We start from the raw sequence: 24,769 nt of genomic DNA, 5'->3' as shown, positions 1-24,769 counted from the left end.
TTCTCAGTCAACTTTATTCCCAGGTATTTAATTTTTTGGGGCACTGGTACCAAAAAAAAAAAAAAAATTTATGCAACAGAATAGAGAATCCAGAAATAAACTCAGACACCTATGGTCAATTAATCTTCCACAAAGGAGGCAAGAATATAAAATGAGAAAAAGAGTCTTTTCAGCGAATGTGCTGGGAAACCTGGACAGAAGCATGTAAATCAGTGAAACTGGAACACACCCTCATACCATGCACAAAAAGAACCTCGAAATGGCCTAAAAACTTAAATGTAAGACAAGATGCCATCAAGCTCCTAGAAGAGAACATAGGCAAAACATTCTCTGATATCAAACTTACAAATGTTTTCTCAGGTCAGTCTCTGAAAGTAACAGAAATAAAAAGCAAAACTAGACCAATGCGACCTAAACTGACAAGTTTTGCACAGCAAAGAAAATCATGAAAAAAACAAACAAAAAGACAACTTACAGAATGGGAGAAAATAGTTTCAAATGATGAAACTGACAAGGGCTTAATCTCCAAAATATACAAACAACTTATACAACTCAACAACCCAATTGAAAAATGGGCAAAAGACCTGCATAGACATTTCTCCAAAGAAGATATACAGATGCCCAAAAAGCATGTGAAAAAATGCTCAATGTCACTGAGAAATGCAAATCAAAACTACTATGAGGTACCACCTCACACCAGTCAGAATGGCCATCATTAATAAGTCCACAAATAACAAATGCCGGAGGGGGTGTGGAGAAAAGGGAACCCTCCAGCACTGTTGGTGGGAATATAAATTGGTACAACCACTATGGAAAACAGTATGGAGGTACCTTAGAAAACTATACATAGAACTACCATATGACCCAGAAATCCCACTCTTGGGCATATATCTGGACAAAACTTTCCTTGAAAAAGACACACGCACTCTTATCTTCATTGCAACACTATTTACAATAGTCAAGACATGGAAATAGCCTAAATGTCCATCGACAGATGATTGGATTAGTAAGATGTGATGTATATATACACAATGAAATACTACTCAGCCATAAAAAAGAACAAAATAATGCCATTTGCAGCAACATGGATGGAACTAGAGACTCATACTAAGCGAAATAAGTCAGAAAGAGAAAGACAAATACTATATGACATCACTTATATCTGGAATCTAATACATGGCACAAATGAAACTTTCTATATAAAAGAAAATCATGGACATAGAGAACAGACTTATCATTGCCCAGGTGGAGGGGGAGGGAGTGGGACAGACTAGGAATTTGGGGTTTATAAATGCAAACTATTGTCTTTGGAATGGATAAACAATGAGATCCTGCTGTATAGCACTGGGAACTATATCTAGTCACTTGTGATGGAGCATGATAATGTGAGAAAAAAGAATGTATATAAGTATTTGTGACTGGGTTACCTTACTGTACAGTAGAAAATTGACAGGACAAACACTGCCAACCACCTATAATGGAAAAAAATAAAAATAATCAAAAAAATAAAGTAAGGGGTAAATTTGCACCATCTTTTCTAATTGGATGACACCCATTGTAGGGAAAAATATTGGTAATGAGTCACTTAACCCTAGGGGAAGCTTCTCTAAGTAATAATTATAGTCTTTTTTTTTTAATGTTACTCAATGAATTTATTACACTTATAGTTGTACAACGATCATCACAACCCAATTTTATGGCACTTCCATCCCAAACCCCCAGTGCATCCTCCCACCCCCCAACCTGTCTCCTTTGGAAACCATAAGTTTTTAAAAGTCTGTGAGTCAGCATCTGTTCTGCAAAGAAGTTCAGTCTGTCCTTTTTTCAGACTCCACATGTCAGTGAAAGCATTTGATGTTGGTGTCTCAATGTCTGACTGACTTCACTTAGCATTGTAATTTCTAGGTCCATCCATGTTGCTAAAAATGCTGGTATTTCATTCCTTTTAATGGCTGAGTAATATTCCACTGTGTATATGTACCACTTCTTGATCCACTCCTCTGTCGATGGACAGTTAGGTTGTTCCCATGTCTTGGCTATTGCAAATAGTGCTGCAATGAACATTGGAGTACATGTGTCTTTGCGAGTTGTGGTTTTCTCTGGGTAGATGCCCAGGAGTGGGACTGCTGGATCAAATGGTAGTTCTATTTTCAGTTTTCTAAGGAATCTCCATACTGTTTTCCACAGTGGTTGCACCAATTTACATTCCCATCAACAGTGTACTAGTGTTCCTTTTTCTCCACACCCTCTCCAGCACTATTTGTTTGTAGACTTTTTGATGCTGGCCATTCTGGCCGGTGTAAGGTGGTACCTCATAGTGGTTTTGATTTGCATGTCTCTAATAATGAGTGATATTGAAGATCTTTTCATGTGTTTTTTGGCCATCTGCATGTCTTCTTTGGAGAACTGTCTGTTTAGATCTTCTGCCCATTTTTTGATGGAGTTGTTTGTTTTTTTGGTATTGAGGAGTTTATAAATTTTGGAGATGAATCCCTTTGTCAGTTGACTCACTTGCAAAGATTTTCTCACATTCTGTGGGTTGTCTTTTCATTTTGTTTAGGGTGTCCTTTTCTGTGCAAAATCTTTTAAGTTTAATTAGGTCCCATTTGTTTATTCTTGTTTTTATTGTCATGATGCTAAGAGGTGGATCTGAGAAGATGTTGCTGTCATTTATGTCGGAGAGTGTTTGTCCTATGTTTTCCTCTAAGAGTTTTATAGTGTCTGGTCTTATATCTGGGTCTTTAATCTATTTTGAGCTTATTTTTGTGTATGGTGTTAGGAAGTGTTCTAATTTCATTCTTTTCCATGTGGCTGTCCAGTTTTCCCAGCACCACTTATTGAACAAGCTGTCCTTTCTCCACTGTATATTCTTGCCTCCTTTGTCATAGATGAGTTGGCTGTAGGTGTGTGGGTTTAATTCTGGGCTTTCTATCCTGTTCCACTGATCTATATTTCTCTCTTTGTGCCAGTACCATATGGTTTCGATGACTGCTGCTTTGTAGTATAGTCCAAAGTCAGGGTGCCTGATTCCTCCAGCTCCATTTTTCTTTTTCAGGATGTCTTTGGCTATTCTGGGTCTTTTGTGCTTCCAAACAAACTTTAAAATATTTTGTTTGAGTTCTGTGAAAAATGTCCTTGGTAATTTGATAGGGATTGCATTGAATCTGTAGATTGCCTTGGGTAGTATAGTCATTTTGATTATACTGACTCTTCCAAACCAAGAATATGGTATGTCTTTCCATCTGTTTGTGTCATCTTTGATTTCTTTCATCAGTGTCTTATAGTTTTCAGAATACAGGTCTTTTGTCTTTTTAGGTAGGTTTACTCCAAGGTATTTTATTCTTTTGGATGTGATGGTAAATGGGATTGCTTCCCTAATTTCTCTTTCTGCTCTTTCATTGTTAGTATATAGAAATGCTGTCAATTTCTGTGTATTAATTTTGTATCCTACGACATTGCCAAATTCATGGACGAGCTCTTACAGTTTTCTGGTAGTCTTTAGGATTCTCTAGGTATAGTATCATGTCCTCTGCAAATAGTGATAGTTTTACTTCTTCCTTTCCCATTTGGATTCCTTTTATTTATTTTACTTCTCTGATTGCTGTGGCCAGGACTTCCAAAACTATGTTGAAGAGTAGTGGTGAGAGGGGATATCCTTGTCTTGTTCCTGATCTCAGTGGGAATTCTTTCAGCTTTTCCCCATTGAGAATGATGTTAGCTGTGGGTTTGTCATATATGGCCTTTATTATGCTGAGGTAGGTTCCCTCTATGCTCACTTTCTGAGGGGTTTTTATCAGAAATGCGTGTTGGATTTTGTCAAAGGCTTTTTCCGCATCTATTGAGAGGATCATGTGGTTTTTATAATTCAGTTTGTTAATATGGTGTATCACACTGATCAATTTGTGGATATTGAAGAACCCTTGCATCCCTGGGATAAATCCCACTTGATTATGGTGTACAATCCTTTTAATGTATTGTTGGATTCCATTTGCTAGCATTTTGTTGAGGATTTTTGCATCTATGTCCATCAGTGAAATTGGCCTGTAATTTCCTTTTTTTGTGGTATCTTTGTCTGACTTTGGTACCAGGGTGATGGTGGCCTCATAGAATGAGTTTGGGAGTAACCTTTCCTCTACCATTTTTTGGAATAGTTTCCGAAGGATAGGTGTTAGATCATCTCTAAATGTTTGATAGAATTCGCCTGTGAAGCCATCTGGTCCTGGACTTTTGTTTGCTGGAAGTTCAATTTTAGTACTTGTGATTGGTCCATTCATCTTTTCTATTTTATCTTGGTTTAGTCTTGGAAGATTGCACTTTTCTAAGAATTTGTCCATTTCTTCTAGGTTTTCTGTTTTATTGGCATATAGTCGCATATAGAAGTCTCTTATGATCCTTTGTATTTCTGTGATGTCCATTGTTACCTCTCCTTTATCTTTTTTTTTTCTTTTTTTTGTCTTTTGTCTTTTGTCTTTTGTTGTTGTTGTTGTTGTTGCTATTTCTTGGGCCGCTCCCGTGGCATATGGAGGTTCCCAGGCTAGGGGTTGAATCGGAGCTGTAGCCACCGGCCTATGCCAGAGCCACAGCAAAGCGGGATCCGAGTCGCATCTGCAACCTACACCACAGCTCACGGTAACGCCGGATCGTTAACCCACTGAGCAAGGGCAGGGACCGAACCCGCAACCTCATGGTTCCTAGTTGGATTCGTTAACCACTGCGCCACAACGGGAACTCCACCTCTCCTTTTTCATTTCTAATTTAATTGATTTGAGTCCTCTCTCTTTTTTTCTTGATAAGTCTGGCTAAGGGTTTATCAATTTTGTTGGTCTTTTCAAAGAACCAGCTTTTCATTTCATTGATTTTTTTCTATGGTTTTCTTCATTTCTATTTAATTGATTTCGGCTCTGGTCTTTATGATTTCTTTCCTTCTGTTGACTTTAGGGCCTGTCTTTTCTTCTCTCTCTAGCTGCTTTAGATGTAAAGTTAGGTTGTTTATTTGAGCTTTTTATTGTTTCCTGTGGTAGGCTTGTATTGCTCTAAACTTTCCTCTTAGAATGGCTTTTGCTGCATCCTGTAGGTTTTGGAGTGTCATGTCTTTGTTGTCCTTTGCTTCTAGGTATTTTTTAATTTCCTCTTTGATTTCTCCAGTGATCCATTGGTTTTTTAGTAGCATGTTGTATAGTATCCACGTGTTTGTGCTTTTTGCAGTTTTTTTCTTGTTGATTTCCAGTCGTATAGCGTTGTGGTCGGAAAAGATGCTTGATATGATTTCAATTTTCTTAAAGTTACTGAGGTTGGGTTTGTATCCCAGGATATGATCAATCTTAGAGAATGTTCCATGTGCACTTGAGAAGAATGTGTGTTCTGTTGCTTTTGGATGAAATGTCCTATAAATATCTATTAAGTCCATCTGGTTTAATGCTTCATTCAGGACCTGTGTTTCCATATTGATTTTCTGTCTGGATGATCTGTCCATTGCTGTCAGTGGGGTGTTAAAGTCCCTCACTATGATTGTGTTATTGTCAGTTTCTCCTTTTAAGGTTGTTAGCCATTGCCTTATATATTGTGGTGAACCTAGGTTGAGTGCATGGATATTTAAAATTGTTATATCTTCTTCTTGGATTGATCCTTTGATCATTGTGTAGTGTCTTCCCTGTCTCTTAAAATATTCTTTAAGGTCTATTTTGTCTTATATGAGTATTGCTACCCTAGCTTTCTTTTGATTCCTGTTTGCATTGAATATTTTCTTCCATCCTCTCACTTTCAATTTGTATGTGTCCCTAGAAGTGAAGTGGGTCTCTTGAAGACAGCATATAAATGGGTTTTATTTTTGTATTCATTCAGCCAGTCTATGTTTTTGGTTGGGGCGTTTAGTCCATTTACATTTAAGGTAATTATTGATATGTATGTTCTTATTGCCATTTTATTAACGGTTTTGGATTTGTTCTTGTTGCTCTTTTTTCTTCCCTTCTTCTCTCGTTCCCTCCTCTTGCAATTTGATGACTACCTTTAGTGTTGTATTTGAGTTGATTTTTCTTATTTGTTTGTGTATCAATTGTAGATTTTTGTTTTGCAGTTATTCTGAAGTTTTGATTTAAAAGTCTATATATATATATATATACATGAGATTGTTTTAAGTTGTTGGTCTCTTAATTGCAAGTCTGTCTTCAGTGTCCTGCATTTGCACCCTCCTCTTCTCACAATTTCGGATTTTGGTGGCATAATTATGTGTGGATGATTTCGTATATTTAGTGTATATATACCTTTACTGATGAGCTTTGCCATTTGTGGTATTTTCATTTCTGGTTATAACCTTTTCTTTTCTGCCTAGAGAAGTTCCTTTAGTATTTGTTGTAAAGCTGGTTTAGTGTTTCTGAATTCTCTTAGCTTTTGCTTATCTGTAAATCTTTTGATTTCTCCTTCAAATCTGAATGAGAGCCTTGCTGGGTAAGGTAATCTTGGTTGGAGTTTTTTTCCTTTCATCACATTAAGTATATCATGCCACTCCCTTCTGGCCTGTAGAGTTTCAGCTGAAAAATCTGCCAATAACTAATAACCTTATCAGGGTTTCCTTGTATGTTATTTGTTTCTTTTCCCTAGCTGCTTTCAATATTTTCTGTTTGTCTTTAATTTTGGTCAGTTTGATTAATATGTGTCTTGAGGTGTTCCTCCTTGGGTTTATTTTATGTGTTTCTCATTGTGCTTCCTGGATTTGAGTGAGTGGTTTCTTTCCCATGTTAAGGAAGTTTTTGGCTATTATCTCCTTGAATATTTGTTCTGTCCTTTTCCCTCTCTCTTCTCCTTCTGTCACCCCTATAACATGGATGTTGGTGCATTTAACATTGTCCCAGAGTCTCTGAGACTCTCTTCATTTCTTTTCCATGTTTTTACTCTTTTCTGTTCCACATCAGTGATTTCCACTAATCTGTATTCCACTTTGCTTATTCGTTCTTCTGTCTCTTGTATTCTGCTATTGGCTGCTTCTAATGAGTTTTTTTATTTCAGTTATTGAATTTTGCATCTCTTCTTGCTTAAGTTTTATATATTGTATTTCTTTGCTCAGTGTTTCCTGTAAATTATCCATCTTTGCCTCTAGTTTATTTCCAATGTCTTGCATCATCTTCAACATCAACAGTGCAAAGTCTTTTTCCTGGAGGCTGAGAATGTCCTGATCACTTAGCTGTTTTTCTGGTTTTTTTTTCTTTTTCCCTTATCTGAGTCATAGTCCTCTGTGTTTTAATTTTTATAGGTTTTTGGTGTGGTGGCTTTTTTACGTATAAAAGGAATGTAGACTCCCTTACTTCTGGTGTCTGCCCCCCTTGTGGCTGAAATTGGTATGGGCGAGTGGGGCCTTGCTGTAGGCCTCCTGATGGGAGGGACTGATGCCTGCCCGCTAGGTGGGGATTATTCCTTTCCCTCTGGTGGGTGGGGCTTTGTTTCTCACTGAGATTAGAGGTGGCTGTGTGCCTGGGGGATATTTAGGCAGCCAGTTTACTGATGGGCGGGGCCGTGATCCCACCTGGATTGTTTTTTGGCCTGGGGATCTCAGTGCTGGTGTGTGGGGCCAGAGTTTCCCAAAATGGCCACCTCCAGAGAGACACACACTGATGAATATTCCCATGAGCTTTCCTTCCAATGCCCTTCCCCCGTCCTCCAACGACTGTAGTTAGATCTGACCCAGATTCCTATGGGACCCAGTGCACATGGAAACCTTTTAAGAATGGGGTCTCCATTTCCCCCAGTCCTGTGGAGCTCCTGCTCACAAGCCCCACTGGCCTTCAATGCTAGATGGTCTTGGGGCTTTTTCTCCCAATGCCAAATCCCCAGACATGGGGACTTGACGTGGGACTCAGAACTGTCACTCCTGTAGGTGAGTCTCTGTGAAACAGGAAGTCTGTGGGGCTTCCCACCTGGGAGGTATGGGGTTGCTTATATCATGTAATCACCCCTCCTACCACTTGATGTGGCCTTTTCTTTGTCATCTGGAGTAGAATAACTTTTTTGAAAATTTCCAGTCCATTTGGTTGAAGTTTGTTGAGCTTTTGGTTGTAATTTTGTTGTTTTTAGGAGAGAAATTGAGCTCTAGTCCTTCTATTCTACCATCTTAATCCTGTCAGAATTAGCTCACATGATTATCCCAATGATAGTCTTGTTTCTAAGAGATGTACATAGTCTCTGAGTAACATGTTGTTTAAAACTTGTAGGTCTCCCATCAAACTCCTAGAAGAAAACATAGGCAAAACACTCTCTGACATCAACATCATGAATATTTTCTCAGGTCAGTCTCCCAAAGCAATAGAAATTAGAGCAAAAATAAACCCATGGGACCTCATCAAACTGAAAAGCTTTTGCACAGCAAAGGAAACCCAAAAGAAAACAAAAAGACAACTTACAGAATGGGAGAAAATAGTTTCAAATGATGCAACTGACAAGGGCTTAATCTCTAGAATATATAAACAACTTATACAACTCAACAGCAAAAAAACCAATCAATCAATGGAAAAATGGGCAAAAGACCTGAATAGACATTTCTCCAAAGAAGATATACAGATGGCCAACAAACACATGAAAAAATGCTCAACATCGCTGATTATAAGAGAAATGCAAATCAAAACTACCATGAGATACCACCTCACACCAGTCAGAATGGCCATCATTAATAAATCCACAAATAACAAGTGCTGGAGGGGCTGTGGAGAAAAGGGAACCCTCCTGCACTGTTGGTGGGAATGTAAACTGGTACAGCCACTATGGAGAACAGTTTGGAGATACCTTAGAAATCTATACATAGAACTTCCATATGACCCTGCAATCCCACTCTTGGGCATCTATCCGGACAAAGCTCTACTTAAAAGAGACACATGCACCCGCATGTTCATTGCAGCACTATTCACAATAGCCAGGACATGGAAACAATCCAAATGTCCATCGACAGAGGATTGGATTCGGAAGATGTGGTATATATACACGATGGAATACTACTCAGCCATAAAAAAAGGATGACATCATGCCATTTGCAGCAACATGGATGGAACTAGCGAATCTCATACTGAGTGAAATGAGCCAGAAAGACAAAGACAAATACCATATGACATCACTTATAACTGGAATCTAATATCCAGCACAAATGAACATCTCCTCAGAAAAGAAAATCATGGACTTGGAGAAGAGACTTGTGGTTGCCTGATGGGAGGGGGAGGGAGTGGGAGGGATCGGGAGCTTGGGCTTATCAGTCACAACGTAGAATAGATTTACAAGGAGATCCCGCTGAATAGCATTGAGAACTATGTCTAGATACTCATGTTGCAACAGAAGAAATGGTGGGGGAAAAACTGTAATTGTAATGTATACATGTAAGGATAACCTAACCCCCTTGCTGTACAGTGGGAAAATAAAATTAAAAAAAAAAACAAAAAACAAACAAAAAAAAAACTTGTAGGTCTCTTATGAGCATTCCTAAAATGCAAGTCACCATGTTTTGGAGATGGTTGTAATTTAGTGCCTGGCTTGCACTTAAAGAAGTACAATTTGGGGGATGCACAGTGTCCCTGGAATGATCAGGTCTGTTGATAATTCTTCCAGTTTCTCCAGGAAGTCTGTATTAGTGGGGGGATGGAAAGCACAAATTAACAGTGCCTCCATTGTGGTCTCCCAGCTATTAAGTTAGTCTTAGGGTTCCAGTTAAATTAGAATAATTGAGGCTAATTCTTTTTTGGAAAGACCACCTGAGGGTAGTCAGTCCAACCTGTCATGTTTATCCCTGCCACTAGATGAGTGACATCTTCTCATCCCATGGGCTGACTGAGAATGAGAGTGAAGAAAATATTTGGAGGTATTGACAGGTGTTCTGTATGGGAAATTTAGGAGCTGGAGTCATCTTTTGCCTTCTCCAATAGACTTTTTGGAATGGTTAAGGGGAATGGTTATTGAACTGTGGTTAGAGCTGTCTGGCAGGGGATGACAGACTTACAATGCCATACAAGATCTGGGAAAATTGCATCTAGGCATTTTCTTCAGGGAGAAAATCTCTGAGGCAGCTCTGAAAAATGAAGAGTGATTACTATTTCCCCTTCTTCTGTCTATCCCAGGGTTTATGGTGTCCCTGCCTCTGGTACCAGGGTTGCTGCTCTCCCTCTCCTTCTATAAAATCAGTGTTTCCTTTCTGGTAGCTAGAACCTCACCTTTTTCCTAATCATACCCCATTCACACCCACATCTTTTGTCCAGTGAGTCAGGTACAAGAGAGACAAGCCCATTTATCTAAAACTTAGAGCTTCTTTATGTCCTCCACTTGGGCATGCATGGGCTAGTGTTGGAGAGCATTGATCAGTGTGCTCAATCAAGTGTCCATTGTCCTTATGATCTAGGACCATGTCATCCAACGAGAGAATGTAGGTGGTTGTGTAGGTTAGTTCTTGTCTCGTTGCAGAAAGAATTCAGAAATAAGACAGAAATTGAGAAAGAAAATTGACGATTTATTTAAGTGAGAAATATACCTTTTACGGAGAAGCAGGCAGAGAGGTGAGCAGCTGCCCTGCATTTTTTGGCACACTGATTATACAGGGCATCTAATTTTATGGGTGGGGTAGTCACTGGGAAGGAGGGCTTTGGGAGTCATATTCCTTAATTTTCATCCCAGCTTCACCTTCCTGAAGGGAGGAGGGATTTTTGTCCTTATTCAGTTTTTCCAGAAGTGTTATGGCATCAGTATATGATGGGTACTTCTTGTCTGCGTAGCTAATTTTCATTATAATTTTATTATAATAAGGGCATAGTGAGCAACGGGTTACATCTGGACATTGTAGATTCGTGCTCTTATCCACCTTTCTTTGTCTGCTCCAGGGCACATATCACCCCAAAAGATGTGGTTTCCTATTAGTCTGGAGGTTTCAGCCTTTCATTATCCAACTACAGGCCCTGCTGTTTGCCTGATGTGTGATTTCCTGCCTTCTGGCCCCAGGTACCTCTTCTCTGCTCAATCTAACTATCTGCCTGCTGTAACAGCTGAATCACAATTAGTTTTGAAGCCTCTAGGCCCCCTTTGGGCAAGGATGCCACCTGGACAGTGTACTAATCCAGCCATCCTAGTGTTGCCATGAAGAGAAAGGATGAGATATCATGCCCAAGAATGGGCAATGCAAAATTCAGAATTTTCAAAATACTTGTGTGTAATCTTCCACCTCTCTCATCTAGAATATTACCCAGAAAGTAACTGGCTGATAGGAGATTATCTCTTTCTAGACAGAGCTGTATTCTGTGACCAAAGTGCTTAATAAGTTGTGTGGACCAGGAAGAGGTGAGGGAGATACTCAGAAATCCCTTTTTTCATTAAATATTTTATTTAGAGATAATTATAAATACAAAGACAGCTGTAAGAAATAATATAGGAGAGCTCATGCACTCTTTAATCAGTTTTCCCCCAATCATAACATTTTGCAAGATTATAGCACAATATCCACACAATATCCCATGGATATAGTCAACCAGCAGAACACTTCCAATAGCACAAGGAAGGATCCTCTGTTTTACCCTTTTATGTTCATACTCATTTCCCTTTCACCCCACCACCTCCTTAACTCCTGGCAATCACTAATCTGTTTCCCATTTCCATAATTTTGTCATTTCAAGGATATTGTCTAAATAGAATCACAAAATATATATGAAAAGCATCTAGTCTTTAAGTATAATGTCAGCTCTGGGGATTTTGTAGGTGTTCTTATGGAAGTTCTTTCCTCTTTTAGTATTTTTCTGAGCATCTTTATGATGCTGAACTTTGCAAAATGCTTGCTTTACATCGATTGATATGTTTGTGTAATTTTTCTTTAGTCTGTTAATGTCTTAGATTAGACTGATTGATTTTGGATATTAAATATGGCTTGCATCTCTGGGAAAAAACCTCACTTGGTTATGGTACATAATCATTTTTATATATTGCTGAGTTCTATTTGCTAATATTATGTTAAGGATTTTTGCATCTATATTCATGAAGGATATTTGTCTATAGTTTTCTTTTTTGTGCTATGTGTCTTTGGTTATTGCATCAGAGTAATATTGTCTTCACAAAATCATTTGGAAAGTGTTCTCTTTTATTTTCTGGAAGAAATTATGTAGAATTGAGGTTAGTTCTTCCTTAAACATTTGGTAGAGTTCTCCAGTGAAACTATCTGGGTCTGGAGATTTCTTTTACAAGACTATTTGAATTATGAGTTCAACTTCCTTAATAGTAACAGGGCTATTTGAATTATTTATTTCATTTGGGGTGAGTTGTGGTAATTTATATTTTTCATGGAATTGGTCCATTTCATTTAAGTCAAATTTATCCATGCAGAGTTGTTTGGAGTATTTCTTTATTTTCTTTTTGATGCCTGCCAGGTCTGTAGTGAGATCACCTGTTTTGTTCCTGACATTGGTAATTTGTTTATTCCCTCTTTACTTTCTTTGTCAGTCAATTGTTCTAGCAGTTTGTCCATTACATTGATCTTTTCAAAAAACTCACCATTTGTTTTTACCTATAAACACCTTTGTGATAAGGGTGGAAGTTTAGGATCCAATCTGGCCTTTGCTGGTGTGGGTTTTGGGGAAGCTACATTTTTTTTTTTTTTTCCTGGGATGTTTGGCTGGAGTATAACCATTATTGTGTAAACTTATTTTTGTCTTTCTAGGCACTTCCTTTCTAGTTCTTTAGCTAACAACAAAAGACAGCAAGCTTTTGCTGGGTTCCAAGTCTGGGTCAGTGACACACAAGAGAACCCAGGGAACTCACCATCATGTCATTCCTTGAGTCCCTAGATTCCTAGCCCATCTGCCTTCTTTTTTCAACCTTTCAAAGTCTTCTTATGTTTGTTTATATGTAAAGTCAGGATTTTTGTTTGTATTAGCAGGAGAAACAGGGAAAATGATATCTACTCCATCTTCTTGAAGCAGAAGTCCCCAGAAATCTACTTTTTAGTAGATTTTTGAGGAAGCTGTTCCAATGGTTAACAACATCAGATGCTTGTCAATGGTAACAAATATAGAAGGTTGATCATATACCTTGATTATATAGCCCATTGTCGAGTAAATTTTTTTCCTTTTATGGCCACACCTGCAGCATATGGAAGTTCCCAGGCTAGTGGTTGAATGGGAGCTGCAACTGCAGGCCTACAGCACAGCCACAGCAACACTGGATCTAAGCTGCATCTGTGGCCTATGCTGGATCCTTAACCCTCTGAGAAAGGCCAGGGATGGAACCTACATCCTCACAGAGACTATGTCAGGTTCTGAACCCCCTGAGCCACAATGGGAACTCCTAATTTTTGATAAAAATTACCATTATCAGATTACAAATGTTTCTGAAAGCCAAACTCATGATTAATTTCAAGGGCCAACCCTCCTTTGTGGGTTTTCCTGACTGCCAAAGGGACTGAGTGTTGCAAATCCATTCACACACACACATATATTTTTACTTGGTGAATTTTTGGAGGACTTGTGGAGATAAAATTGCAATCAGGGCTATAGAAAAATTGAGGTGTCTGACTAGCCCACTGTGGCAAACAGACTCTAATGTGGCCCCCTCCACGATGTCCACCTCCTGGCTATCAAGAACTGCAGGAGCCTGAGCCTAGACTCTAGTAGGTGAAGGCAGCAGCTAGGTGACATCTAGAAAGAAACTGGGGATAAGGCTGCAAAGAAATGAATCCTGCCAACAGCTTGAAGAAGACTGGAAGCGATTCTTCCTCCCTTGAGCCTCCATATGAGGATACTGTGAGTGCCGCCTTGTGAGATCCTGAGCAGATGATCCAGTTAAGCCATGTCTGGACTCCTGACCCTTAGAAACTGTGTAATAATAAATGTAGTGTTTTAAGATGCTAAATTGGTGGTAATCTGTTACATACCAATAGGTAACAAATGTACCAAGAGGACATCATCTGTGAAGTGAAAGCTCTGGACACCAGAAGATACAGGCACTCACAATAAATTCTGACCCACCTATTTCTGGCAAGTTTATGTACCCATGATATGAACACGTATTGGAGACCTTGTATTGGAGACCTTGGCGGCATGCTGGGATAGGCTGTTCCACGTCTTGATAGCCTCATCTGAAAATAGAGATAATTTTAATATCTAGTTCATAAGATGCTTATGAGAATTAAATGTGTTAATGCAGGTAAATCTGTTTAGTATAGGGCTGGGCACAGCTCATGGTTTAGCCCAAAGAGTGTAGGTCTTGCCATCTTAACATTTCAGTGAAGTCACATATCTGTCAACATCCTCAAATTATAATGGTGATTGATTTGCACCTCCCCACCTCCACTAATCAACTTTTCAATGATTTCCCCAGGATCAAAGCACGGATTGGGAGTTCCCATCATGGCTCGGCAGTTAACAAACCCAACTAGTATCCATTAGGACATGGCTTTGACCCCTGGCCTTGCTCAGTGAGTTAAGGATATGGCGGTTTCTGCGGCTGTGGTGTAGGCTGGCAGCTGCATCTCCGATTTGACCCCACCAGCCTGGGAACCTCCATATGCCACAGGTTTGGGCCTAAAAAGACAAAAAGAAAAAAGAAAAGAAAAAAGAGCATCAATTGATGCTGTCCCATCTAAATTCTCATGGAAGAAAGCAACCTTTCTCATTTTCCTACAACTACCCCCACCCAACAAAAATCCAAACCGAGTCTTTCAAATCATTCCTGTAATCAACCCTGGTCTCCGCTGCAGAAAGAACAAACTTTCTAGCTATGAGGACTTCAGTGAAGGAACATTAAGTTTTTTCCTCCAGTAAAAGAATACTGTTCGCATGGAGCAGGCTCTTGAAATTCATTCATCATTTGCTCCCTGAAGAAAAGGGGGAAAGTGAAGTTCTGAGTTGTGGCCTGAATGCCCTTTGGGGGCGTAGGCATCCCAGGCCCCAGTCCCTTCCATTTGGGGATTTAAGCCAAAATGCCCCCTGGGGGTGGGGGTGGGGCCTTACTTCCATCCCAAGAACAGATTAAAATAATCCTGTTTGAACAAAACGGCCTAACTGCCTGAAAAGTTGGGCATAACAGGGACCAGGGCATGAGCAAGACCTGGGTGCGGAAGACCCCTCTCGGCCCGAGCCCCTCCCGGGCTGCAGAGGCCGCCGAGTGCCACATCAGCGCCCGCGCCGCACTTCCAGGTTCCTTTAGAGGGTGAAGGGAGCGGGCCCGGAGGGCGGGGGCGGGCCCGAGGCCAGCAGGAGTGGCGGACCGGCCGGCCAATAGGCAGCCAGCGAGGAGCCCCGGAGACAAATGAGCTGGAGTTTGTGTTAGCCGAGGCTGCCGAGGCTCGTGCCCGGCGGGGGAACCAGATGAGGCACATCTGGACAGCTGCGCTGAGGAACTGTGCGGCCCCTTCGCGGGCCGGACGTCATCTGAGCACGTCCCCCACGTCCTCTCCTTTCAGCCACTTATTATTTATTCATTCTCCTGAGAAGCAACCAGGAATCCAAGTTTAAAACTTTTTTCCCTTAATGCGAGACGGGGCCAGATCCTATCCAACACATAGTTTAATTTTCATGGGGCTTTGAGATCAAAAGGACAGAAACAGCAACTAAAGCCCAGCCGCTGTCTGATTTAAAACTGGCAAAGTGGGAAAAATAGTGTTGAGTAAGACCAAGTTGGGTAAGTTTTGGATACGGGCTGGATATCCTGTTTCTTCCGCTGCGATCTCTACCCTGCATCTTTTTGCTATTCTCACTGGCCTTCTCTTCATCAGGGAGAGAAAAACATCGCTTGCTGCCACAAACTGCATAGACCCTCGTTTCCTTTTCTTCTGCTTTGCTAACATTTTATTTTAATTTAAATTTTTGGTCATCTGTATGCTATTTTAAAATTTCCTGGGGACAGAATTGTAACAGTTATCCCTTTATAAGCTTCTCCGAACTTCAAAGTTGAATCTATTGAAAAATTTATTTTTCTGTGAGAACAGAGTATACATTTGTAAAGCCGGAATTTTTATCCATCCCCCACTCCCTAACTGTTTTGATACAGGTTTGAGAAATTTATCTGGCTTATTCAGAATTATCAAGACTTTTGCTTCCTTTAATGGGATTTTTAATATTAAATTATATAAATCCTGAATTATATAGGTAATCACCGTTTCACTTACATGTAAATGAAGCTCAATGCCTTTAATCTCCTATCCATTAGTGGTAGGCCCAAATTCCTTGATGATTGTTAAAAAAAACACACCATACAGGTGAAAGACCACAGGTGTGTATCAATAATCTTATAATTATCATTTTAATCCCATAATTCTGTCAAAATAATATTCGGAGTGATCATTAGATGTTTGTGTTTCACATAATTCTGGCATGTGTTTCAGGATTTAAAATTGGAAATGACGACAAATATTAAGCTAGGTGGAAAGCCTGAGGCCCATTCCATCCTAAACATCTATAATTGTCTCGGTTTAAGCAATGCTTTGGATTTGAGACTTTATCATATGTTATTTACTGTCATGGCAGATGTGGTCAGAATTGGTCTTTAATTTCTGGCTTAGACAGCAGTAGGTGCCATAATTGCAAGTTACAGAGTGTGTTTTTGAATCAGAAAGGCAATGCATACTGTGAGTGAAGAGCTGAAGTGGTTTTCAGGAATGGGGGATTAGAAGGAACAGTGTTGCAGAGAAACCATATAAAGAGCCAGCTGGCCGGGTTCAACTCAAAACCCTACTGTTTGACCTTGCGCAAGTTACTCAGTCTATCATACTTCAGTTCCATCCTCTGTGGAGATAACAGCACCTATCTCATGGGTCTGTCTTAAAAACTGAGTCAACATACATTAAATACTTAGAATAGTTTGGGCACAGAGTTTTTGCCTTTTTAGTCTTTGATGTTGTACTCACTCTTCATTGACTTTCTTCTTAGTTTCCCCTGCTTCACTTGAGTTTTCCCAGCTGCCATTCTGATCTCTACATTAGCACCTAGTATTTACTGGGTGCAGACCACTTTTTTCTTTTTTTCTTTTTTTCCTTTTTTTGTCTTTTGAGGGCCACACTTGTGGCATATGGAAGTTCTCAGGCTAGGGGTTGAATCTGAGCTGCAGCTGCTGGCCTAGTCCACAGCCACAGCAATGTGGGATCGGAGCTGGGTTTGTGACCTACACCACAGCTCCTGGCCATGTCCAGGCCAGGGCTTGAACCCGAGTCCTCATGGATACTAGTCAGTTCATTACCGCTGAACCAAAATGGGAACTCTGCAGACCACTTGTTAGTAGGGCATTGTATAAGGCTGTAAAGGAGAGTCTTGAGAGGGGAGTAAAGTAGAATTGATCAAGTGCCTTAGAAAGATCTGAAAGGTTCTGGGAGTATGGAGGATGGAAAGAGGACTTCTTATTGCAGAATGGCTTCTTGGAAGATTTGGCATTTCTGGGAAAGGATTTTGCCAAACATTTTTTATTGAGGGGAAAGGGATCAAAGAAGAAACAGTGGCAGGCATTCTAGGAGGAAGGGAAAGCATGGGCAAAAGCACTGAGGCTGGAAAATGTGAATCTGTGTTTGGAGATATTGAGTTTTTATGCAGGATAACCTGTGAGAGGTTAGTGGGTGGAAAGGTTGGAAAGGTGGGAGAGGAGGAGGCGTGGCATGGAGAGCCTATGCGAAGGAGAGGCTTAGGAGGTAAGATTAATAGGGGGTGGTGGGCTGGACTGGCAGCAGTTCCATAGTAGAGGTGTTCCTGGAACAATCCATCTCTGGGGTCTGGTCTCCCCAGACCCCAACCCAAGATACCCTCACCGTATGCTCCACTGCTTCAGTGACTCATCCTTCAGGGCCTTGCTGGACTGACCAGTGAGTCTGGGCCTCACTTTTTGGACTCACTCTTCGGTGGTTATCTTGGAGCTCTGTTGAAGTGGTCTGGCATCCTAGACTATTACCTAGGCTACTTTTCAGAATCAAGCCACCTTCTAAAGTCTTTGACATGGATGTGAGTGCTGCACCCCTCCCCGACCTCTACATACACACAACATGGGCCAAATAGCACTTTTCCTTCTGAGAGAATCGAGTATTCATCTGTTAATACTTGTAACTTTATGATGTACAATTATTCAAGTAGATAAGACCTGTAACATGCACCTAAGGGCAGAACCACTTTGGAGATCTCTGATTTCTCTTTCTTGAGGGCATTGTTCTGTGTCATAGAGAACCTGAATCTGGCCCTGACATCAGTGGTCGCTGACCACCTGCTTTACCTCAGGCAAGACTTTGAGCCATTATGGCCCTTTCTGTGCCATCATCTGTACAATGATCTCTAAGGTCCCTTTTCTCTTGGATGATCTTTTATCCCCCCCCCCTGCATCCCTGGGGCATTCTGTTGTTTTCAGATGGCTCTTTGATTCATCAATGGCTAACATTTTCTGAACACTTAATACATGGAAGACATTGTTCTGAATGTTTCTTTACCTGTCTTACCTCCTGTAAGCCTCTCAGCACCCCTGTGAGGGTTGGTACCTATTAGCCGAGGAGACTGAGGCACAGGCAAATTAAGTAACTTGCCTAAGGTCACACAGTGTACAAATGGCAGATGAAGACCCAGACGGTTTAACTCCAGAGCTCAAGCCGTAACTTGAGTCTACTCTGCCTTGGGTGTAATACTGCGGGGCTGCTCTTCTTGGTGGTGGTGCTGGTAGTCTAGAAGTCCGTGGAAGGAGGGTCACTGGAGGGGGAGGTAATATTTGGAAGAGTGGAATTAGTGAAGTTTCTCCAGAGAGGCCAGAATACCAACATGAGTCTCGTCTATGGGGTGTGCTACACATGCAGACAGGAGATGTTTTACTTGTTTATTAGATGGAATGCATTACAATCATTCTGTTTTTTTTTTCATCTTGTTTGAACAGAACCACTATAGACCCTGGACTTAAGGTAGACATTCAGTAATGTCAGTTGAATGATGGTCTCCTTTGAGAAACTGAAACGAATTTATAAGCATCGAAAGTAATGGTTTCCCCTTTATATACTTCCCTTCTTCACCTTCTGCTACTTTCTCCGGAGGTAACCTTTGTAAATAGTTTGATCTGTATCCTTCCAGTCCTCTCAGAGTCTCCTTGCAGATGTAGATCTAAACATAAATAGAATTTAAAAATATAAATGGGACCACAGTAATTTTATTTTTTAAAATATAGAAAACTATCAAGTGTTCCAAGGCTTGCGGAAGAATGGGGCAGATTCCAGGTACACATTCTATTCCTATTTCTTTTCTTTTCTTTTTTTTTTTTTTTTTTTTTGTCTTTTTGCTATTTCTTGGGCTGCTCCCGCGGCATATGGACGTTCCCAGGCTAGGGGTTGAATCAGAGCTGTAGCCACCGGCCTATACCAGAGCCACAGCAACGCGGGATCTGAGCCGCGTCTGCAAGCTACACCACAGCTCACGGCAATGCCGGATCGTTAACCCACTGAGCAAGGGCAGGGACTGAACCCGCAACCTCATGGTTCCTAGTTGGATTCGTTAACTGCTGCGCCACGACGGGAACTCCCTATTCCTATTTCTTGGGCATCCTGCTTTCTTGTCTTATTTCTGGAGATGCTGTGATTTGGGGATAAGAACTTCTTGTGGTGAAGGTCAGTGCAGGACTATTTTAGGTGACCTGTTATTAGTCACACTCACACATCTTTTGGGGAATTCATTCTTAAGTAAATTTTTTTTGGCCAAAACCACAGGAGCAACTTTAATTTTTTTATTTCGAACAATCTCAAATGTATAAAAAAGTTATGAGTATTGTACAAAGGGGCTTATTCCTGAATCATCTCAGAATGAGTTGCTGACGTGATATGCCATCACACTCACATAGTTCATGTGCATTTCCTACAAACAAGGACATTCTGCTACCCAACCACAACACAGTCATCAAAAGAAGTTTAATCACCAGCCAATCCTCAGACCCCTCTGGAGTTTCACCAATTGTTCCAATAATGTCTTTTATAAGATTCACTTCAAAATCATGCTTTGCATCTAGTTGTCACATCTCTTTAGTCTCCCATCTGGAACAGTTCCTTGACTTTCATGAAGTGAGCATTTTTGAGGTATATAAATCATTTATGTTGTAACATTATCCTTGATTTGGTTTTTCTGATATTTTCTCATGATTAGGTTAAAAATAACATAGATGAGGAGCTGTGTTCTTCCCACTTCGTCTTATCATTCCTAAAATTTTTAATGTATTGAATCAACTTTAAAATATTACTTGAAAAACAATTAATTTTGCTTTTTAATCTCATTACCTTAATGTGGTCACTCTTTTCAGTATGGCACACTGACTGAGCACATAGACTTTGGAGTCAGACTGAGGATTTCAACCCAGATTTGCTTCTTACTCCTGTACCTTGAGTGAGTCACTTTTTCTGGGGAGCTTTATTATATATAAAATGGGAATATCAATAGGCATTCAATGAGAAAATCAATATAAAGCACTTAGCATGGTTCCTGCATCACAGTAAAGCCAATACATGTAAACAATTCATTTTTTTTTTTTTTAGTGTGGTAAAATAAATGTAACATAAAATTTGGTGTTATAACCATTTCTAAGTGTATGGTTCAGTGACATTAAATATATTCACATGGTCATGCAGCCATCACCACTATGCATCTCCAGAAATTTTTCATCAAACTGAAACTCTGTACTCTGTCTATTACTCCCCCCCCCCCCTTTCCCCAGCCTCTAGCAACCACCATTCTTTACTCTGTCTCTATGAACTTAGGTATCTCATATAAGTGGAATTATGCAAAATGTGTCCTTTTATGACTGGCTTGTTTCACTTAACAAAATGTCTTCAAGGTTCACCCACATTGTACGATGTGTCATAATTTTATTTGCTTTTTAAGGCTGAATAATTTTCCATTGTATGTGTATACCACATTTTATCCATTCATCTGTTGGTGGCCATTTGGGTTATTTCCATCTGTGATGGTTAATTTTTTGTGTCAATTTGCCTAGGCCACAGTATCCAGATATTTGGTCAAAATTACTCTAGATATTTCTGTGAAGGCATTTTCTAGATGTGATTCACATTTAAATTAGTAGACTTTGAGAAAGCAAATGACCTCCCATAATGCAGGTGGGTCTCATCCAAGCATTTGAAGGCTTTCATAGCATAAGAATGGTCTTCCTTGAAGAAGAGGGAATTCTGCTAGAAGACTGCCTTAAGACTTGAACTGCGGCATTAATTCTTCCCTGGATTTCCAGTCTGCTTTTTTGCCCTGATGATTTTAGACATACTAGCCTCCATAGTCCTGTGAGCCAATTCCTAAAATAACTCTCTCTCTCTTTATATATATAGGTATAAAGGTGTGTACACACACACATACCCCTTTATAGCTGTATCCTCTTGGTTCTATTTCTCTGGAGAACCTGACTAATATGCCATCTTCTGGCTATTGTGAATAATGCTGTTATGAACGTTGCTGTATATCTGTTGGGGTTCCTGCTTTCAATTCTTTTAGGTATAAACCCAGAAGTGAAATTGCATGGTTGTAAAGTAATGCCATTTTTCACTTTTTGAGGAACAACCATACTGTTTTCCATGGCAGCTGCACCATTTTATAGTCTCATAAGCAATGCATAAGTATTCCGATTTCTCTACACCTCACTAACACTTGTTATTCTGGTTTTGTTGTTGTTGTTGTTTTAATAACAGCCATCCTCATGGATGTGAAATGGTATATTGTTGTAGGTTTTGATTTACATTTATCTAATGATTAGTAATGTTGAGCATCCTTTCATTGTGTAATGGCCATTTGTATACTTTTTTGGAGAAATATCTGTTTACATCCTTTGTTCATTTTAAAGTCAGGTTTTGTTTTGTTTTGTTATTGAGTTGTAGTGTTCTTTATATATTCTTGATGTTATTTATGTATCAGGAATATCTGATTTGCAGATATTCCTTTCCATTCCCTGGGTTGCCTTTTGACTCTGTTAATATTGTCCTTTGGTGTAGTCCAGTTAATATATTTTTTCTTTGGTTGCCTGTGGTTTTGGTGTCATATCCAAGAAATCATTGCCTAAGCAAATGTCATGAAGATTTTCTTCTAAGAGGCTTATAGTATTATTTCTGTTTGGGTCTTTGATATATTTTGAGTTAATTTTTGTATATGATGGAGACATGGGTCTGACTATTCTTTTGCATGTGGATATCTAAGCAATTCACTTATTATCCCTCTTTATATAAACATCATTAGCGTAGATATAGCCATAGTATAAAAATATTGACTCATTCTTGATTTTTAAAAATTTCATCTAAAGTGCTAATTTTTTCCTCATAGAATTACTCAGGATTTCTATTCATAACTTTTATACTGTTTCCAAGGAAGAACGATTATTCCTGTGGTTAAAGGGCATTGGTTGTTGAAAGCTATCCTTTGTTTATTTGCTTGTTTCTTTTTTTCATTCTTTCTTCCTTTTTTCCCTAACCCTGTTAATCTTTTTTTTTTTTTTGGTTTTAGAATTGAAAAAATAATCTATATATGTTGAAAAAATGGAAACAATGTATAGAGTCAAAAGTAATGCTTTCCCCTTTTCTTACCCGCTTTCTTCCCATCCCGCTACTCTTTTCAGAGGTAACTTTGTTAATTAAACTTTGTTTGACCTGTATCCGTCTAGATTTTCTCCAAGAATCCACTCACATGTATAGATCTAAGCACAAATATAATTTTAAAATATAAATGAGACCATATTATATTCATCGTTCTGCTTTTGCTTTTATTTAACTCCACACACACACATACGCATGTGCACGTGTAACAAACATCTCAACTTATTGGTTGAGACATGTAGATCTTTGTAGTATATTTTGTCATGGAGAACAGAGAGGAAGCTTGAATGGAAGAGTATTCTTTTTCTATAGAAGACGAAGTCACTTAAAGTAACAGTGGCGTGGGACTAAATGTGTCTAACCAGGCTATTTGCACTGTTCCTTCTCTCTGGACTGTTGGCTTCTCCCTGTGAACCATTTGACAGTTTCCAGTCTCCTCTGGCTTTCAGAGATCCCACCAAGGACTCTGACACTCCAGCTGCCTCAGTGAAACTTTGAAAGACAATGAGTTTTTTCTCCCATGGACCTGCCACAACTCTGATCAGCTTTGGCCCTTCTGGTGCCATCAGCTCTCCTAAAATGGAAAAAGTCTGAGGCAAAGGTCTCCTTCTGTCCTTGCTGTCTTTTGCAAAGTTTGATATCCTCTGTGGCTTTGATATTTTTTCTCTTATAAAAAGTAAACTAGGAGTTCCCGTCATGGCTCAGTGGTTAACAAATCCAACTAGGAACCATGAGGTTGTGGGTTCAACCCCTGGCCTTGCTCCGTTAGTTAGGGATCCGGCGTTGCTGTGAGCTGTGGTGTAGGTCGCAGACGCGGCTCGGATCCCACGTTGCTGTGGCTCTGGCGTATGCCAGAGGCTACAGCTCCGATTAGACTCCTGGCCTGGGAACCTCCATATGCTGCGGGAGCGGCCCTAGAAGACAAAAAAAAAAAAAAAAAAAAAAAAAAAAAAGAAAAAAGAAAAAAGAAAAAGAAAAAGAAAAAAAAAGTGAAGTAGCACTTTCCATGGCAAGGAGGTGAGTGGCGTGTCAGCACCCTTTTCTATGGTGCCCAAAATTCTATAGTGTCTTAAAAAATACATACGTTATTTTATTGAATTCCCTTTAATAGATGAGAAAATTGATTTTTAGAAAAGTACTACTGTATGCCTAAGGAAATTGATGTTCAGAAAGGTAAACTTTGCTATTTGTCTTGTAAGTGAAGAATATGAAAATTTATCTGATTTTAGTGCTCCTTTCATTAAGCATCCCTGTTGCCTCTAAGACGTCCCATGAGAATTCTACAGTCTAGTGCTGCAGTATGTAACTCCAGCTGTGCAGCTGAGTCGCCTGGGGAGCTATTAAAAAATATACCCACTCCTGTCCTGCCCCTGGAGATTTTTTCAGCAGGTGTGTAGTGAGGCCAGGCATCTATGCAAAGTTCCCCGTAGAAATGTGATGCTTGGCCTAGGTTGTGAATCACGTTCTGGGGGAGGAGTTTCCCAGCCAAAAGTAATAAGCCTTTCTCAGGTAGGGTAAATACCCAGCTAGGCTGATGTCCTTCATTCTCAATGCTCAGAACTGGCCCAAGCTGTCACAGTTGGAGGAAAACACCTCATAATGTAGAATTAAAAAAACATGTGTGGCGATGGGTGTTAACTAGACTTGTGGTAATCATTTTGCAATATATACATATATTGACTGTTATGTTGAACACCTGAAACTAATATAATGTTACATGTCAATTATATCTCAATAAAACAACAACAGCAAATAAATCAAATGGAGTATTTAGAGTGGTTCCCTTTTCATCTTGTGGCCTCATTCCCACGAGAACGCAATTATTTGAGCTGAAAGGTGAATTCTTTCTCATCAAATTTGTAGAGCTTCCATTAACTTCACTTTTCTAACAGCCAAAGTTCCCTTAGGGCTGTGTTAGTTCCTGTTAGTAACCTAGGTGTTTAGGTAGCATCTGAATTCCCTTCAAAGGACCTGAAAGGCGAATTAGTGTGTTTTCTGGCTTGCGTCAACAACTGGGTAGCCATGTAGACCCAGTTACTTCAGTATAGAGACCACATTTCTCTCTGGCTCAGTCTATGACCAATTACGTTTTCAGCAAAAAGAAGTATATTTCTTTCTTCTTTTGTTCCTTTCTTTTTTTCCCTTTTAGGGCCGCACCTGTGGCATATGGAAATTCCTGGGCTATGGGTTGAATTGGAGCTGCAGCTGCCTTTCTATGCCTCAGCCACAGAAACAATGGATCTGAGTCAC

General features: G+C 39.8%; 1 protein-coding gene across 1 annotated transcript in view; it reads left to right on the top strand.

Moving 5' to 3' along the window:
• The first annotated feature begins 15,402 nt into the window (after positions 1–15,402).
• Positions 15,403–24,769, top strand: part of TMEM45A (transmembrane protein 45A) — a 96,960-nt gene continuing 87,593 nt past the window's right edge. The window contains exon 1 of the mRNA XM_003132703.4: positions 15,403–15,618. The gene's annotated coding sequence lies outside the window, so the exon portion shown is untranslated. The remainder of the gene's footprint in view (positions 15,619–24,769) is intronic.

The sequence above is a fragment of the Sus scrofa genome, chromosome 13, assembly GCF_054392235.1.
Source record: "Sus scrofa isolate SSC_HxYL_T2T_F1_AM1 chromosome 13, Sscrofa_HxYL_maternal_Yorkshire_Landrace_v2.0, whole genome shotgun sequence".
Taxonomy (NCBI): Eukaryota; Metazoa; Chordata; class Mammalia; order Artiodactyla; family Suidae; genus Sus; species Sus scrofa.
This window is presented reverse-complemented; position numbering and strand designations above follow the sequence as displayed.